Source organism: Bufo bufo, chromosome 3 (genome assembly GCF_905171765.1).
Source record: "Bufo bufo chromosome 3, aBufBuf1.1, whole genome shotgun sequence".
In the NCBI taxonomy this organism is placed as follows: domain Eukaryota; kingdom Metazoa; phylum Chordata; class Amphibia; order Anura; family Bufonidae; genus Bufo; species Bufo bufo.
Window position 1 is genome coordinate 369,835,878 of NC_053391.1, and position 20,861 is coordinate 369,856,738.

Genomic DNA, 20,861 nt, shown 5'->3' on the forward strand with positions numbered 1-20,861 from the left:
ATATCTAGGCCGTGTGTGAGGCCTATATTTAATCCAAATTGCAGTTACAGTCAGTTTCTGTATTATACAAACACTGCTTGCTGTGACCAGTGAGAAGCAAATCAGCACTGATATCTAGGCCATGTGTGAGGCCTATATTTAATCCAAATTGCAGTTACAGTCAGTTTCTGTATTGTTCAAACTCTGCTTGCTGTGACTAGTGAGAAGCAAATCATCACTGATATCTAGGGCGTGTGTGACGCCTATATTTAATCCAAATTGCAGTTACAGTCAGTTTCTGTATTATACAAACTGTGCTTGCTGTGACCAGTGAGAAGCAAATCAGCACTGATATCTAGGCCGTGTGTGACGCCTATATTTAATCCAAATTGCAGTTACAGTCAGTTTCTGTATTATACAAACTCTGCTTGCTGTGACCAGTGAGAAGCAAATCAGCACTGATATCTAGGCCGTGTGTGAGGCCTATATTTAATCCAAATTGCAGTTACAGTCAGTTTCTGTATTATACAAACTCTGCTTGCTGTGACCAGTGAGAAGAAAATCAGCACTGATATCTAGGCCGTGTGTGACGCCTATATTTAATCCAAATTGCAGTTACAGTCAGTTTCTGTATTATACAAACTCTGCTTGCTGTGACCAGTGAGAAGCAAATCTACACTGATATCTAGGCCGTGTGTGACGCCTATATTTAATCCAAATTGCAGTTACAGTCAGTTTCTGTATTATACAAACGCTGCTTGCTGTGACTAGTGAGAAGCAAATCAGCACTGATATCTAGGCCGTGTGTGAGGCCTATATTTAATCCAAATTGCAATTACAGTCAGTTTCTGTATTATACAAACTCTGCTTGCTGTGACCAGTGAGAAGCAAATCAGCACTGATATCTAGGCCATGTGTGAGGCCTATATTTAATCCAAATTGCAGTTACAGTCAGTTTCTGTATTATACAAACTCTGCTTGCTGTGACCAGTGAGAAGCAAATCAGCACTGATATCTAGGCCGTGTGTGACGCCTATATTTAATCCAAATAGCAGTTACAGTCAGTTTCTGTATTATACAAACTCTGCTTGCTGTGACCAGTGAGAAGCAAATCAGCACTGATATCTAGGCCCGTGTGTGACGCCTATATTTAATCCAAATTGCAGTTACAGTCAGTTTCTGTATTAAACAAACTCTGCTTGCTGTGACCAGTTAGAAGCAAATCTACACTGATATCTAGGCCGTGTGTGAGGCCTATATTTAATCCAAATTGCAGTTGCAGTCAGTTTCTGTATTATACAAACTCTGCTTGCTGTGACCAGTGAGAAGAAATCAGCACTGATATCTAGGCCGTGTGTGACGCCTATATTAAATCCAAATTGCAGTTACAGTCAGTTTCTGTATTATACAAACTCTGCTTGCTGTGACCAGTGAGAAGCAAATCTACACTGATATCTAGGCCGTGTGTGAGGCCTATATTTAATCCAAATTGCAGTTACAGTCAGTTTCTGTATTATACAAACGCTGCTTGCTGTGACCAGTGAGAAGCAAATCAGCACTGATATCTAGGCCATGTGTGACGCCTATATTTAATCCAAATTGCAGTTACAGTCAGTTTCTGTATTGTTCAAACTCTGCTTGCTGTGACCTAGTGAGAAGCAAATCATCACTGATATCTAGGCCGTGTGTGACGCCTATATTAATCCAAATAGCAGTTACAGTCAGTTTCTGTATTATACAAACTCTGCTTGCTGTGACCAGTGAGAAGAAAATCAGCACTGATATCTAGGCCGTGTGTGACGCCTATATTTAATCCAAATTGCAGTTACAGTCAGTTTCTGTATTATACAAACTGTGCTTGCTGTGACCAGTGAGAAGCAAATCAGCACTGATATCTAGGCCGTGTGTGACGCCTATATTTAATCCAAATTGCAATTACAGTCAGTTTCTGTATTATACAAACTCTGCTTGCTGTGACCAGTGAGAAGCAAATCAGCACTGATATCTAGGCCGTGTGTGAGGCCTATATTTAATCCAAATTGCAGTTACAGTCAGTTTCTGTATTATACAAACTATGCTTGCTGTGACCAGTGAGAAGCAAATCAGCACTGATATCTAGGCCGTGTGTGAGGCCTATATTTAATCCAAATTGCAGTTACAGTCAGTTTCTGTATTAAACAAACTCTGCTTGCTGTGACCAGTGAGAAGAAAATCAGCACTGATATCTAGGCCGTGTGTGACGCCTATATTTAATCCAAATTGCAATTTACAGTCAGTTTCTGTATTATACAAACTCTGCTTGCTGTGACCAGTGAGAAGCAAATCAGCACTGATATTTAGGCCGTGTGTGACGCCTATATTTAATCCAAATTGCAGTTACAGTCAGTTTCTGTATTAAACAAACTCTGCTTGCTGTGACCAGTGAGAAGCAAATCTTCACTGATATCTAGGCCGTGTGTGAGGCCTATATTTAATCCAAATTGCAGTTGCAGTCAGTTTCTGTATTATACAAACTCTGCTTGCTGTGACCAGTGAGAAGCAAATCAGCACTGATATCTAGGCCGTGTGTGACGCCTATATTAAATCCAAATAGCAGTTACAGTCAGTTTCTGTATTATACAAACTCTATTTGCTGTGACCAGTGAGAAGCAAATCTACACTGATATCTAGGCCGTGTGTGAGGCCTATATTTAATCCAAATTGCTGTTACAGTCAGTTTCAGTATTATACAAACTCTGCTTGCTGTGACCAGTGAGAAGCAAATCAGCACTGATATCTAGGCCGTGTGTGAGGCCTATATTTAATCCAAATTGCAGTTACAGTCAGTTTCTGTATTATACAAACTCTGCTTGCTGTGACCAGTGAGAAGCAAATCAGCACTGATATCTAGGCCGTGTGTGAGGCCTATAATTAATCCAAATTGCAGTTACAGTCAGTTTCTGTATTATACAAACTCTGCTTGCTGTGACCAGTGAGAAGCAAATTAGCACTGATATCTAGGCCATGTGTGAGGCCTATATTTAATCCAAATAGCAGTTACAGTCAGTTTCTGTATTATACAAACTCTGCTTGCTGTGACCAGTGAGAAGCAAATCAGCACTGATATCTAGGCCGTGTGTGACGCCTATATTTAATCCAAATTGCAGTTACAGTCAGTTTCTGTATTATACAAACTCTGCTTGCTGTGACTAGTGAGAAGCAAATCAGCACTGATATTTAGGCCGTGTGTGACGCCTATATTTAATCCAAATTGCAGTTACAGTCAGTTTCTGTATTATACAAACTCTGCTTGCTGTGACCAGTGAGAAGCAAATCTACACTGATATCTAGGCCGTGTGTGAGGCCTATATTTAATCCAAATTGCAGTTGCAGTCAGTTTCTGTATTATACAAACTCTGCTTGCTGTGACCAGTGAGAAGCAAATCAGCACTGATATCTAGGCCGTGTGTGACGCCTATATTAAATCCAAATAGCAGTTACAGTCAGTTTCTGTATTATACAAACTCTGCTTGCTGTGACCAGTGAGAAGCAAATCTACACTGATATCTAGGCCGTGTGTGAGGCCTATATTTAATCCAAATTGCAGTTACAGTCAGTTTCTGTATTATACAAACACTGCTTGCTGTGACCAGTGAGAAGCAAATCAGCACTGATATCTAGGCCATGCGTGAGGCCTATATTTAATCCAAATTGCAGTTACAGTCAGTTTCTGTATTGTTCAAACTCTGCTTGCTGTGACTAGTGAGAAGCAAATCATCACTGATATCTAGGGCGTGTGTGACGCCTATATTTAATCCAAATTGCAGTTACAGTCAGTTTCTGTATTATACAAACTGTGCTTGCTGTGACCAGTGAGAAGAAAATCAGCACTGATATCTAGGCCGTGTGTGACGCCTATATTTAATCCAAATTGCAATTACAGTCAGTTTCTGTATTATACAAACTCTGCTTGCTGTGACCAGTGAGAAGCAAATCAGCACTGATATCTAGGCCGTGTGTGAGGCCTATATTTAATCCAAATTGCAGTTACAGTCAGTTTCTGTATTATACAAACTCTGCTTGCTGTGACCAGTGAGAAGCAAATCTACACTGATATCTAGGCCATGTGTGAGGCCTATATTAATCCAAATTGCAGTTACAGTCAGTTTCTGTATTGTTCAATCTCTGCTTGCTGTGACCAGTGAGAAGAAAATCTACATTTATTTCTAGACAGTGTGTGAGGCCTATATTTAATCCAAATAGCAGTTACAGTCAGTTTCTGTATTATACAAACTCTGCTTGCTGTGACTAGTGAGAAGCAAATCATCACTGATATCTAGGTCGTGTGTGAGGCCTATATTTAATCCAAATTGCAGTTACAGTCAGTTTTTGGATTATACAAACTCTGCTTGCTGTGACCAGTGAGAAGCAAATCAGCACTGATATCTAGGCCGTGTGTGAGGCCTATATTTAATCCAAATTGCAGTTACAGTCAGTTTCTGTATTATACAAACTCTGCTTGCTGTGACCAGTGAGAAGCAAATCAGCACTGATATCTAGGCCGTGTGTGACGCCTATATTTAATACAAATTGCAGTTACAGTCAGTTTCTGTATTATACAAACTCTGCTTGCTGTGACCAGTGAGAAGAAAATCAGCACTGATATCTAGGCCGTGTGTGAGGCCTATATTTAATCCAAATTGCAGTTACAGTCAGTTTCTGTATTATACAAACTCTGCTTGCTGTGACCAGTGAGAAGCAAATCAGCACTGATATCTAGGCCGTGTGTGACGCCTATATTTAATCCAAATTGCAGTTACAGTCAGTTTCTGTATTATACAAACTGCTGCTTGCTGTGACCAGTGAGAAGCAAATCAGCACTGATATCTAGGCCGTGTGTGACGCCTATATTAAATCCAAATAGCAGTTACAGTCAGTTTCTGTATTATACAAACTCTGCTTGCTGTGACCAGTGAGAAGCAAATCTACACTGATATCTAGGCCGTGTGTGAGGCCTATATTTAATCCAAATTGCAGTTACATTCAGTTTCTGTATTATACAAACTCTGCTTGCTGTGACCAGTGAGAAGAAAATCAGCACTGATATCTAGGCCGTGTGTGACGCCTATATTTAATCCAAATTGCAGTTACAGTCAGTTTCTGTATTGTTCAAACTCTGCTTGCTGTGACCAGTGAGAAGAAAATCTACATTTATTTCTAGACAGTGTGTGAGGCCTATATTTAATCCAAATAGCAGTTACAGTCAGTTTCTGTATTAAACAAACTCTGCTTGCTGTGACCAGTGGGAAGAAAATCAGCACTGATATCTAGGCCGTGTGTGAGGCCTATATTTAATCCAAATTGCAGTTGCAGTCAGTTTCTGTATTATACAAACTCTGCTTGCTGTCACCAGTGAGAAGCAAATCAGCACTGACATCTAGTCCGTGTGTGACGCCTATATTTAATCCAATTTGGAGTTACAGTCAGTTTCTGTATTATACAAACTCTGCTTGCTGTGACTAGTGAGAAGCAAATCATGACTGATATCTAGGTCGTGTGTGACGCCTATATTTAATCCAAATTGCAGTTATTCAGTTTCTGTATTAAACAAAGTCTGCTTGCTGTGACCAGTGAGAAGCAAATCATCACTGATATCTAGGTCGTGTGTGACGCCTATATTTAATCCAAATTGCAGTTATTCAGTTTCTGTATTAAACAAAGTCTGCTTGCTGTGACCAGTGAGAAGCAAATCAGCACTGATATCTAGGCGGTATGTGAGGCCTATATTTAATCCAAATTGCAGTTACAGTCAGTTTCTGTATTATACAAACTCTGCTTGCTGTGACCAGTGAGAAGCAAATCAGCACTGATATCTAGGCCGTGTGTGACGCCTATATTTAATCCAAATTGCAGTAACAGTCAGTTTCTATATTGTTCAAACTCTGCTTGCTGTGACCAGTGAGAAGCAAATCAGCACTGATATCTAGGCCGTGTGTGAGGCCTATATTTAATCCAAATTGCAGTTACAGTCAGTTTCTGTATTATACAAACTCTGCTTGCTGTGACCAGTGAGAAGCAAATCAGCACTGATATCTAGGCCGTGTGTGACGCCTATATTTAATCCAAATTGCAGTTGCAGTCAGTTTCTGTATTGTTCAAACTCTGCTTGCTGTGACCAGTGGGAAGAAAATCAGCACTGATATCTAGGCCATGTGTGAGGCCTATATTTAATCCAAATTGCAGTTACAGTCAGTTTCTGTATTATACAAACTCTGCTTGCTGTGACCAGTGAGATGCAAATCAGCACTGATATCTAGGCCGTGTGTGAGGCCTATATTTAATCCAAATTGCAGTTACAGTCAGTTTCTGTATTATACAAACTCTGCTTGCTGTGACCAGTGAGAAGCAAATCAGCACTGATATCTAGGCCATGTGTGAGGCCTATATTTAATCCAAATTGCAGTTGCAGTCAGTTTCTGTATTATACAAACTCTGCTTGCTGTGACCAGTGAGAAGCAAATCAGCACTGATATCTAGGCCATGTGTGAGGCCTATATTTAATCCAAATTGCAGTTGCAGTCAGTTTCTGTATTAGGCCTAGTTCACACAAACGTTTTTTTTGCGAGTGTACGGGCCGTTTTTTTGTGTTCCGTATACGGTCCGTATACGGATCCATTCATTTCAATGGTTCCGCAAAAAAAACGGAATGTGTTCCGTATGCATTCCGTTTCCGTATTTCCGTTTTTCCGTTCCGTTGAAAGATAGAGCTTGTCATATATTTGGCCGCAAATCACGGGTCGTGGCTCCATTCAAGTCAATGGGTCCGCAAAAAAAACGGAACACATATGGAAATGCATCCGTATGTCTTCCGTTTCCGTTCCGTTTCCGTTCCGTTTTTTCTGAACCATCCATTGAAAATGTTATGGCCAGCCCAATTTTTTCTATGTAATTACTGTATACTGTACATGGCATACGGAAAAACGGAACGTAAAAAACGGAAAGGAAACGGAAACACAACGGAAATCAAAAACGGAACAACGGATCCGTGAAAAACGGACCGCAAAAAACAATAAAAGCCATTACGGTCGTGTGAACTTGGCCTTATACAAACTCTGCTTGCTGTGACCAGTGAGAAGCAAATCAGCACTGATATCTAGGCCGTGTGTGACGCCTATATTTAATCCAAATTACAGTTACAGTCAGTTTCTGTATTATACAAACTCTGCTTGCTGTGACCAGTGAGAAGCAAATCAGCACTGATATCTAGGCTGTGTGTGTCGCCTATATTTAATCCAAATTGCATTTACAGTCAGTTTCTGTATTATACAAACTCTGCTTGCTGTGACCAGTGAGAAGAAAATCAGCACTGATATCTAGGCCGTGTGTGACGCCTATATTTAATCCAAATTGCAGTTACAGTCAGTTTCTGTATTGTTCAAACTCTGCTTGCTGTGACCAGTGAGAAGCAAATCAACACTTTATTTCTAGGCAGTGTGTGAGGCCTATATTTAATCCAAATTGCAGTTACAGTCAGTTTCTGTATTAAACAAACTCTGCTTGCTGTGACCAGTGAGAAGCAAATCAGCACTGATATCTAGGCCGTGTGTGAGGCCTATATTTAATCCAAATTGCAGTTGCAGTCAGTTTCTGTATTATACAAACTCTGCTTGCTGTGACCAGTGAGAAGCAAATCAGCACTGATATCTAGGCCGTGTGTGACGCCTATATTAAATCCAAATTGCAGTTACAGTCAGTTTCTGTATTATACAAACTCTGCTTGCTGTGACCTAGTGAGAAGCAAATCTACACTGATATCTAGGCCGTGTGTGAGGCCTATATTTAATCCAAATTGCAGTTACAGTCAGTTTCTGTATTATACAAACTCTGCTTGCTGTGACCAGTGAGAAGCAAATCAGCACTGATATCTAGGCCGTGTGTGACGGCCTATATTTAATCCAAATTGCAGTTACAGTCAGTTTCTGTATTATACAAACTCTGCTTGCTGTGACCAGTGAGAAGCAAATCAGCACTGATATCTAGGCCGTGTGTGAGGCCTATATTTAATCCAAATTGCAATTACAGTCAGTTTCTGTATTATACAAACTCTGCTTGCTGTGACCAGTGAGAAGAAAATCAGCACTGATATCTAGGCCATGTGTGAGGCCTAGATTTAATCCAAATTGCAGTTACAGTCAGTTTCTGTATTGTTCAAACTCTGCTTGCTGTGACCAGTGAGAAGAAAATCAGCACTTTATTTCTAGGACAGTGTGTGACGCCTATATTTAATCCAAATTGCAGTTACAGTCAGTTTCTGTATTAAACAAACTCTGCTTGCTGTGACCAGTGGGAAGAAAATCAGCACTGATATCTAGGCCGTGTGTGATGCCTATATTTAATCCAAATTGCAGTTGCAGTCAGTTTCTGTGTTATACAAACTCTGCTTGCTGTGACCAGTGAGAAGCAAATCTACACTGATATCTAGGTCGTGTGTGAGGCCTATATTTAATCCAAATTGCAGTTGCAGTCAGTTTCTGTATTATACAAACTCTGCTTGCTGTGACTAGTGAGAAGCAAATCAGCACTGATATCTAGGCCGTGTGTGACGCCTATATTAAATACAAATTGCAGTTACAGTCAGTTTCTGTATTATACAAACTCTGCTTGCTGTGACCAGTGAGAAGCAAATCTACACTGATATCTAGGCCGTGTGTGAGGCCTATATTTAATCCAAATTGCAGTTACAGTCAGTTTCTGTATTATACAAACACTGCTTGCTGTGACCAGTGAGAAGCAAATCAGCACTGATATCTAGGCCATGTGTGAGGCCTATATTTAATCCAAATTGCAGTTACAGTCAGTTTCTGTATTGTTCAAACTCTGCTTGCTGTGACTAGTGAGAAGCAAATCAGCACTGATATCTAGGCCGTGTGTGACGCCTATATTTAATCCAAATTGCAGTTACAGTCAGTTTCTGTATTATACAAACTGTGCTTGCTGTGACTAGTGAGAAGCAAATCAGCACTGATATCTAGGCCGTGTGTGAGGCCTATATTTAATCCAAATTGCAGTTACAGTCAGTTTCTGTATTGTTCAAACTCTGCTTGCTGTGACCAGTGAGAAGAAAATCTACATTTATTTCTAGACAGTGTGTAAGGCCTATATTCAATCCAAATAGCAGTTACAGTCAGTTTCTGTATTATACAAACTCTGCTTGCTGTGACCAGTGAGAAGCAAATCAGCACTGATATCTAGGCTGTGTGTGTCGCCTATATTTAATCCAAATTGCAATTACAGTCAGTTTCTGTATTATACAAACTCTGCTTGCTGTGACCAGTGAGAAGAAAATCAGCACTGATATCTAGGCCGTGTGTGACGCCTATATTTAATCCAAATTGCAGTTACAGTCAGTTTCTGTATTGTTCAAACTCTGATTGCTGTGACCAGTGAGAAGAAAATCTACATTTATTTCTAGACAGTGTGTGAGGCCTATATTTAATCCAAATAGCAGTTACAGTCAGTTTCTGTATTAAACAAACTCTGCTTGCTGTGACCAGTGGGAAGAAAATCAGCACTGATATCTAGGCCGTGTGTGAGGCCTATATTTAATCCAAATTGCAGTTGCAGTCAGTTTCTGTATTATACAATCTCTGCTTGCTGTGACCAGTGAGAAGCAAATCAGCACTGATATCTAGTCCGTGTGTGACGCCTATATTTAATCCAATTTGCAGTTACAGTCAGTTTCTGTATTATACAAACTCTGCTTGCTGTGACCAGTGAGAAGCAAATCAGCACTGATATCTAGGCCGTGTGTGACGCCTATATTTAATCCAAATTGCAGTTGCAGTCAGTTTCTGTATTGTTCAAACTCTGCTTGCTGTGACCAGTGGGAAGAAAATCAGCACTGATATCTAGGCCATGTGTGAGGCCTATATTTAATCCAAATTGCAGTTACAGTCAGTTTCTGTAATAAACAAACTCTGCTTGCTGTGACCAGTGAGAAGCAAATCTACACTGATATCTAGGCCGTGTGTGACGCCTATATTTAATCCAAATTGCAGTTACAGTCAGTTTCTGTATTAAACAAACTCTGCTTGCTGTGACCAGTGAGAAGCAAATCAGCACTGATATCTAGGCTGTGTGTGTCGCCTATATTTAATCCAAATTGCAGTTACAGTCAGTTTCTGTATTATACAAACTCTGCTTGCTGTGACCAGTGAGAAGAAAATCTACACTGATATCTAGGCCGTGTGTGACGCCTATATTTAATCCAAATTGCAGTTACAGTCAGTTTCTGTATTGTTCAAACTCTGCTTGCTGTGACCAGTGAGAAGAAAATCTACATTTATTTCTAGACAGTGTGTGAGGCCTATATTTAATCCAAATTGCAGTTGCAGTCAGTTTCTGTATTATACAAACTCTGCTTGCTGTGACCAGTGAGAAGCAAATCAGCACTGATATCTAGGCCGTGTGTGACGCCAATATTAAATCCAAATAGCAGTTACAGTCAGTTTCTGTATTATACAAACTCTGCTTGCTGTGACCAGTGAGAAGCAAATCTACACTGATATCTAGGCCGTGTGTGAGGCCTATATTTAATCCAAATTGCAGTTACAGTCAGTTTCTGTATTATACAAACGCTGCTTGCTGTGACCAGTGAGAAGCAAATCAGCACTGATATCTAGGCCATGTGTGAGGCCTATATTTAATCCAAATTGCAGTTACAGTCAGTTTCTGTATTGTTCAAACTCTGCTTGCTGTGACTAGTGAGAAGCAAATCATCACTGATATCTAGGCCGTGTGTGACGCCTATATTTAATCCAAATTGCAGTTACAGTCAGTTTCTGTATTATACAAACTGTGCTTGCTGTGACCAGTGAGAAGCAAATCAGCACTGATATCTAGGCCGTGTGTGACGCCTATATTTAATCCAAATTGCAATTACAGTCAGTTTCTGTATTATACAAACTCTGCTTGCTGTGACCAGTGAGAAGCAAATCAGCACTGATATCTGGGCCGTGTGTGAGGCCTATATTTAATCCAAATTGCAGTTGCAGTCAGTTTCTGTATTATACAAACTCTGCTTGCTGTGACCAGTGAGAAGCAAATCAGCACTGATATCTAGGCCGTGTGTGACGCCTATATTAAATCCAAATAGCAGTTACAGTCAGTTTCTGTATTATACAAACTCTGCTTGCTGTGACCAGTGAGAAGAAAATCAGCACTGATATCTAGGCCGTGTGTGACGCCTATATTTAATCCAAATTGCAGTTACAGTCAGTTTCTGTATTGTTCAAACTCTGCTTGCTGTGACCAGTGAGAAGAAAATCTACATTTATTTCTAGACAGTGTGTGAGGCCTATATTTAATCCAAATAGCAGTTAGGCTTATTGCGCACGACCGTATGGCTTTTTCAGTGTTTTGCGATCCGTTTTTCACGGATCCGTTGTTCCGTTTTTTGTTTCCGTTGTGTTTCCGTTTCTGTTCCGTTTTTCCGTTCCGTTTTTCCGTATGGCATATACAGTATACAGTAATTACATAGATAAAATTGGGCTGGGCATAACATTTTCAATAGATGGTTCAGCAAAAAACGGAACGGAAACGGAAGACATACGGATGCATTTCCGTATGTGTTCCGTTTTTTTGCGGACCCATTGACTTGAATGGAGCCACGGACTGTGATTTGCGGGCAATAATAGGACATGTTCTATGTTAAAACGGAACGGAAAAACGGAAATACGAACACGGAATGCATACGGAGTACATTCCGTTTTTTTTGCGGACCCATTGAAATAAATGGTTCCGTATACGGACCGTATACGGAACGCAAAAAACGTCCAGTAAACGGGAAAAAAAAACGTCCGTGTGCAATAGGCCTTACAGTCAGTTTCTGTATTAAACAAACTCTGCTTGCTGTGACCAGTGGGAAGAAAATCAGCACTGATATCTAGGCCATGTGTGAGGCCTATATTTAATCCAAATTGCAGTTGCAGTCAGTTTCTGTATTATACAAACTCTGCTTGCTGTGACCAGTGAGAAGCAAATCTACACTGATATCTAGGCCGTGTGTGACGCCTATATTTAATCCAAATTGCAGTTGCAGTCAGTTTCTGTATTATACAAACTCTGCTTGCTGTGACCAGTGAGAAGCAAATCAGCACTGATATCTAGTCCGTGTGTGACGCCTATATTTAATCCAATTTGCAGTTACAGTCAGTTTCTGTATTATACAATTTCTGCTTGCTGTGACTAGTGAGAAGCAAATCATCACTGATATCTAGGTCGTGTGTGACGCCTATATTTAATCCAAATTGCAGTTATTCAGTTTCTGTATTAAACAAAGTCTGCTTGCTGTGACCAGTGAGAAGCAAATCAGCACTGATATCTAGGCCGTGTGTGAGGCCTATATTTAATCCAAATTGCAGTTACAGTCAGTTTCTGTATTATACAAACTCTGCTTGCTGTGACCAGTGAGAAGCAAATCAGCACTGATATCTAGGCCGTGTGTGACGCCTATATTTAATCCAAATTGCAGTTACAGTCAGTTTCTGTATTATACAAACTCTGCTTGCTGTGACCAGTGAGAAGCAAATCAGCACTGATATCTAGGCCGTGTGTGACGCCTATATTTAATCCAAATTGCAGTTGCAGTCAGTTTCTGTATTGTTCAAACTCTGCTTGCTGTGACCAGTGGGAAGAAAAACAGCACTGATATCTAGGCCATGTGTGAGGCCTATATTTAATCCAAATTGCAGTTACAGTCAGTTTCTGTATTATACAAACTCTGCTTGCTGTGACCAGTGAGATGCAAATCAGCACTGATATCTAGGCCGTGTGTGAGGCCTATATTTAATCCAAATTGCAGTTACAGTCAGTTTCTGTATTATACAAACTCTGCTTGCTGTGACCAGTGAGAAGCAAATCAGCACTGATATCTAGGCCATGTGTGAGGCCTATATTTAATCCAAATTGCAATTACAGTCAGTTTCTGTATTATACAAACTCTGCTTGCTGTGACCAGTGAGAAGCAAATCTACACTGATATCTAGGCCGTGTGTGAGGCCTATATTTAATCCAAATTGCAGTTGCAGTCAGTTTCTGTATTAAACAAACTCTGCTTGCTGTGACCAGTGAGAAGCAAATCAGCACTGATATCTAGGCCGTGTGTGAGGCCTATATTTAATCCAAATTGCAGTTGCAGTCAGTTTCTGTATTAGGCCTAGTTCACACAAACGTTTTTTTTGCGAGTGTACGGGCCGTTTTCTTGTGTTCCGTATACGGTCCGTATACGGATCTATTCATTTCAATGGTTCCGCAAAAAAAACGGAATGTGTTCCGTATGCATTCCGTTTCCGTATTTCCGTTTTTCCGTTCCGTTGAAAGATAGAGCTTGTCCTATATTTGGCCGCAAATCACGGGTCGTGGCTCCATTCAAGTCAATGGGTCCGCAAAAAAAAACGGAACACATACGGAAATGCATCCGTATGTCTTCCGTTTCCGTTCCGTTTCCGTTCCGTTTTTTCTGAACCATCCATTGAAAATGTTATGGCCAGCCCAATTTTTTCTATGTAATTACTGTATACTGTACATGGCATACGGAAAAACGGAACGGAAAAACGGAAAGGAAACGGAAACACAACGGAACTCAAAAACGGAACAACGGATCCGTGAAAAACGGACCGCAAAAAACAATAAAAGCCATACGGTCGTGTGAACTTGGCCTTATACAAACTCTGCTTGCTGTGACCAGTGAGAAGCAAATCAGCACTGATATCTAGGCCGTGTGTGACGCCTATATTTAATCCAAATTGCAGTTACAGTCAGTTTCTGTATTATACAAACTCTGCTTGCTGTGACCAGTGAGAAGCAAATCAGCACTGATATCTAGGCTGTGTGTGTCGCCTATATTTAATCCAAATTGCAATTACAGTCAGTTTCTGTATTATACAAACTCTGCTTGCTGTGACCAGTGAGAAGCAAATCTTCACTGATATCTAGGCCGTGTGTGACGCCTATATTTAATCCAAATTGCAGTTACAGTCAGTTTCTGTATTGTTCAAACTCTGCTTGCTGTGACCAGTGAGAAGAAAATCTACATTTATTTCTAGACAGTGTGTGAGGCCTATATTTAATCCAAATTGCAGTTACAGTCAGTTTCTGTATTAAACAAACTCTGCTTGCTGTGACCAGTGGGAAGAAAATCAGCACTGATATCTAGGCGTGTGTGACGCCTATATTTAATCCAAATTGCAGTTGCAGTCAGTTTCTGTATTATACAAACTCTGCTTGCTGTGACCAGTGAGAAGCAAATCAGCACTGATATCTAGTCCGTGTGTGAGGCCTATATTTAATACAATTTGCAGTTACAGTCAGTTTCTGTATTATACAAACTCTGCTTGCTGTGACTAGTGAGAAGCAAATCATCACTGATATCTAGGTCGTGTGTGAGGCCTATATTTAATCCAAATTGCAGTTACAGTCAGTTTCTGTATTATACAAACTCTGCTTGCTGTGACCAGTGAGAAGCAAATCAGCACTGATATCTAGGTCGTGTGTGACGCCTATATTTAATCCAAATTGCAGTTACAGTCAGTTTCTGTATTATACAAACTCTGCTTGCTGTGACCAGTGAGAAGCAAATCAGCACTGATATCTAGGCTGTGTGTGTCGCCTATATTTAATCCAAATTGCAATTACAGTCAGTTTCTGTATTATACAAACTCTGCTTGCTGTGACCAGTGAGAAGAAAATCAGCACTGATATCTAGGCCGTGTGTGACGCCTATATTTAATCCAAATTGCAGTTACAGTCAGTTTCTGTATTGTTCAAACTCTGCTTGCTGTGACCAGTGAGAAGAAAATCTACATTTATTTCTAGACAGTGTGTGAGGCCTATATTTAATCCAAATTGCAGTTACAGTCAGTTTCTGTATTATACAAACTCTGCTTGCTGTGACTAGTGAGAAGCAAATCATCACTGATATCTAGGTCGTGTGTGAGGCCTATATTTAATCCAAATTGCAGTTACAGTCAGTTTTTGTATTATACAAACTCTGCTTGCTGTGACCAGTGAGAAGCAAATCAGCACTGATATCTAGGCCGTGTGTGAGGCCTATATTTAATCCAAATTGCAGTTACAGTCAGTTTCTGTATTATACAAACTCTGCTTGCTGTGACCAGTGAGAAGCAAATCAGCACTGATATCTAGGCCGTGTGTGACGCCTATATTTAATCCAAATTGCAGTAACAGTCAGTTTCTGTATTGTTCAAACTCTGCTTGCTGTGACCAGTGAGATGCAAATCAGCACTGATATCTAGGCCGTGTGTGAGGCCTATATTTAATCCAAATTGCAGTTACAGTCAGTTTCTGTATTATACAAACTCTGCTTGCTGTGACCAGTGAGAAACAAATCAGCACTGATATCTAGGCCGTGTGTGACGCCTATATTTAATCCAAATTGCAGTTGCAGTCAGTTTCTGTATTGTTCAAACTCTGCTTGCTGTGACCAGTGGGAAGAAAATCAGCACTGATATCTAGGCCATGTGTGAGGCCTATATTTAATCCAAATTGCAGTTACAGTCAGTTTCTGTATTAAACAAACTCTGCTTGCTGTGACCAGTGAGAAGCAAATCTACACTGATATCTAGGCCGTGTGTGAGGCCTATATTTAATCCAAATTGCAGTTGCAGTCAGTTTCTGTATTATACAAACTCTGCTTGCTGTGACCAGTGAGAAGCAAATCAGCACTGATATCTAGTCCGTGTGTGAGGCCTATATTTAATCCAAATTGCAGTTACAGTCAGTTTCTGTATTGTTCAAACTCTGCTTGCTGTGACTAGTGAGAAGCAAATCTTCACTGATATCTAGGCCGTGTGTGACGCCTATATTTAATCCAAATTGCAGTTACAGTCAGTTTCTGTATTATACAAACTCTGCTTGCTGTGACCAGTGAGAAGCAAATCAGCACTGATATCTAGGCTGTGTGTGACGCCTATATTTAATCCAAATTGCAATTACAGTCAGTTTCTGTATTATACAAACTGTGCTTGCTGTGACCAGTGAGAAGCAAATCAGCACTGATATTTAGGCCGTGTGTGAGGCCTATATTTAATCCAAATTGCAGTTACAGTCAGTTTCTGTATTAAACAAACTCTGCTTGCTGTGACCAGTGAGAAGCAAATCTACACTGATATCTAGGCCGTGTGTGAGGCCTATATTTAATCCAAATTGCAGTTGCAGTCAGTTTCTGTATTATACAAACTCTGCTTGCTGTGACCAGTGAGAAGCAAATCAGCACTGATATCTAGGCCGTGTGTGACGCCTATATTAAATCCAAATAGCAGTTACAGTCAGTTTCTGTATTATACAAACTCTGCTTGCTGTGACCAGTGAGAAGCAAATCTACACTGATATCTAGGCCGTGTGTGAGGCCTATATTTAATCCAAATTGCAGTTACAGTCAGTTTCTGTATTATACAAACGCTGCTTGCTGTGACCAGTGAGAAGCAAATCAGCACTGATATCTAGGCCATGTGTGAGGCCTATATTTAATCCAAATTGCAGTTACAGTCAGTTTCTGTATTGTTCAAACTCTGCTTGCTGTGACTAGTGAGAAGCAAATCATCACTGATATCTAGGCCGTGTGTGACGCCTATATTTAATCCAAATTGCAGTTACAGTCAGTTTCTGTATTATACAAACTCTGCTTGCTGTGACCAGTGAGAAGCAAATCAGCACTGATATTTAGGCCGTGTGTGACGCCTATATTTAATCCAAATTGCAGTTACAGTCAGTTTCTGTATTATACAAACTCTGCTTGCTGTGACCAGTGAGAAGCAAATCAGCACTGATATCTAGGCCGTGTGTGACGCCTATATTTAATCCAAATTGCAATTACAGTCAGTTTCTGTATTATACAAACTCTGCTTGCTGTGACCAGTGAGAAGCAAATCAGCACTGATATCTAGGCCGTGTGTGAGGCCTATATTTAATCCAAATTGCAGTTGCAGTCAGTTTCTGTATTATACAAACTCTGCTTGCTGTGACCAGTGAGAAGCAAATCAGCACTGATATCTAGGCCGTGTGTGAGGCCTATATTTAATCCAAATTGCAGTTACAGTCAGTTTCTGTATTATACAAACTCTGCTTGCTGTGACCAGTGAGAAGAAAATCAGCACTGATATCTAGGCCGTGTGTGACGCCTATATTTAATCCAAATTGCAGTTACAGTCAGTTTCTGTATTATACAAACTCTGCTTGCTGTGACCAGTGAGAAGCAAATCTACACTGATATCTAGGCCGTGTGTGACGCCTATATTTAATCCAAATTGCAGTTACAGTCAGTTTCTGTATTATACAAACGCTGCTTGCTGTGACTAGTGAGAAGCAAATCAGCACTGATATCTAGGCCGTGTGTGAGGCCTATATTTAATCCAAATTGCAATTACAGTCAGTTTCTGTATTATACAAACTCTGCTTGCTGTGACCAGTGAGAAGCAAATCTACACTGATATCTAGGCCATGTGTGAGGCCTATATTTAATCCAAATAGCAGTTACAGTCAGTTTCTGTATTATACAAACTCTGCTTGCTGTGACCAGTGAGAAGCAAATCAGCACTGATATCTAGGCCGTGTGTGAAGCCTATATTTAATCCAAATAGCAGTTACAGTCAGTTTCTGTATTATACAAACTCTGCTTGCTGTGACCAGTGAGAAACAAATCAGCACTGATATCTAGGCCGTGTGTGACGCCTACATTTAATCCAAATTGCAATTACAGTCAGTTTCTGTATTATACAAACTCTGCTTGCTGTGACCAGTGAGAAGCAAATCAGCACTGATATTTAGGCCGTGTGTGACGCCTATATTTAATCCAAATTGCAGTTACAGTCAGTTTCTGTATTAAACAAACTCTGCTTGCTGTGACCAGTTAGAAGCAAATCTACACTGATATCTAGGCCGTGTGTGAGGCCTATATTTAATCCAAATTGCAGTTGCAGTCAGTTTCTGTATTATACAAACTCTGCTTGCTGTGACCAGTGAGAAGCAAATCAGCACTGATATCTAGGCCGTGTGTGACGCCTATATTAAATCCAAATAGCAGTTACATTCAGTTTCTGTATTATACAAACTCTGCTTGCTGTGACCAGTGAGAAGCAAATCTGCACTGATATCTAGGCCGTGTGTGAGGCCTATATTTAATCCAAATTGCAGTTACAGTCAGTTTCTGTATTATACAAACGCTGCTTGCTGTGACCAGTGAGAAGCAAGCAGCACTGATATCTAGGCCATGTGTGACGCCTATATTTAATCCAAATTGCAGTTACAGTCAGTTTCTGTATTAAACAGACTCTGCTTGCTGTGACCAGTGAGAAGCAAATCAGCACTGATATCTAGGCCATGTGTGAGGCCTATATTTAATCCAAATTGCAGTTACAGTCAGTTTCTGTATTGTTCAAACTCTGCTTGCTGTGACTAGTGAGAAGCAAATCATCACTGATATCTAGGCCGTGTGTGACGCCTATATTTAATCCAAATTGCAGTTACAGTCAGTTTCTGTATTATACAAACTGTGCTTGCTGTGACCAGTGAGAAGCAAATCAGCACTGATATCTAGGCCGTGTGTGACGCCTATATTTAATCCAAATTGCAATTACAGTCAGTTTCTGTATTATACAAACTCTGCTTGCTGTGACCAGTGAGAAGCAAATCAGCACTGATATCTAGGCCGTGTGTGAGGCCTATATTTAATCCAAATTGCAGTTACAGTCAGTTTCTGTATTATACAAACTATGCTTGCTGTGACCAGTGAGAAGCAAATCAGCACTGATATCTTGGCCGTGTGTGAGGCCTATATTTAATCCAAATTGCAGTTACAGTCAGTTTCTGTATTATACAAACTCTGCTTGCTGTGACCAGTGAGAAGAAAATCAGCACTGATATCTAGGCCGTGTGTGACGCCTATATTTAATCCAAATTGCAGTTACAGTCAGTTTCTGTATTAAACAAACTCTGCTTGCTGTGACCAGTGAGAAGCAAATCAGCACTGATATCTAGGCCATGTGTGAGGCCTATATTTAATCCAAATTGCAGTTACAGTCAGTTTCTGTATTAAACAAACTCTGCTTGCTGTGACCAGTGAGAAGCAAATCAGCACTGATATCTAGGCCATGTGTGAGGCCTATATTTAATCCAAATTGCAGTTACAGTCAGTTTCTGTATTGTTCAAACTCTGCTTGCTGTGACTAGTGAGAAGCAAATCATCACTGATATCTAGGCCGTGTGTGACGCCTATATTTAATCCAAATTGCAGTTACAGTCAGTTTCTGTATTATACAAACTGTGCTTGCTGTGACCAGTGAGAAGCAAATCAGCACTGATATCTAGGCCGTGTGTGACGCCTATATTTAATCCAAATTGCAATTACAGTCAGTTTCTGTATTATACAAACTCTGCTTGCTGTGACCAGTGAGAAGCAAATCAGCACTGATATCTAGGCCGTGTGTGAGGCCTATATTTAATCCAAATTGCAGTTACAGTCAGTTTCTGTATTATACAAACTATGCTTGCTGTGACCAGTGAGAAGCAAATCAGCACTGATATCTTGGCCGTGTGTGAGGCCTATATTTAATCCAAATTGCAGTTACAGTCAGTTTCTGTATTATACAAACTCTGCTTGCTGTGACCAGTGAGAAGAAAATCAGCACTGATATCTAGGCCGTGTGTGACGCCTATATTTAATCCAAATTGCAATTACAGTCAGTTTCTGTATTATACAAACTCTGCTTGCTGTGACCAGTGAGAAGCAAATCAGCACTGATATTTAGGCCGTGTGTGACGCCTATATTTAATCCAAATTGCAGTTACAGTCAGTTTCTGTATTATACAAACTCTGCTTGCTGTGACCAGTGAGAAGCAAATCTACACTGATATCTAGGCCGTGTGTGAGGCCTATATTTAATCCAAATTGCAGTTGCAGTCAGTTTCTGTATTATACAAACTCTGCTTGCTGTGACCAGTGAGAAGCAAATCAGCACTGATATCTAGGCCGTGTGTGACGCCTATATTAAATCCAAATAGCAGTTACAGTCAGTTTCTGTATTATACAAACTCTGCTTGCTGTGACCAGTGAGAAGCAAATCTACACTGATATCTAGGCCGTGTGTGAGGCCTATATTTAATCCAAATTGCAGTTACAGTCAGTTTCTGTATTATACAAACGCTGCTTGCTGTGACCAGTGAGAAACAAATCAGCACTGATATCAAGGCCATGTGTGAGGCCTATATTTAATCCAAATTGCAGTTACAGTCAGTTTCTGAATTGTTCAAACTCTGCTTGCTGTGACTAGTGAGAAGCAAATCATCACTGATATCTAGGCCGTGTGTGATGCCTATATTTAATCCAAATTGCAGTTACAGTCAGTTTCTGTATTATACAAACTCTGCTTGCTGTGACCAGTGAGAAGCAAATCAGCACTGATATCTAGGCCGTGTGTGAGGCCTATATTTAATCCAAATTGCAGTTACAGTCAGTTTCTGTATTATACAAACTCTGCTTGCTGTGACCAGTGAGAAGCAAATTAGCACTGATATCTAGGCCATGTGTGAGGCCTATATTTAATCCAAATAGCAGTTACAGTCAGTTTCTGTATTATACAAACTCTGCTTGCTGTGACCAGTGAGAAGCAAATCAGCACTGATATCTAGGCTGTGTGTGTCGCCTATATTTAATCCAAATTGCAATTACAGTCAGTTTCTGTATTATACAAACTCTGCTTGCTGTGACCAGTGAGAAGAAAATCAGCACTGATATCTAGGCCGTGTGTGACGCCTATATTTAATCCAAATTGCAGTTACAGTCAGTTTCTGTATTGTTCAAACTCTGCTTGCTGTGACCAGTGAGAAGA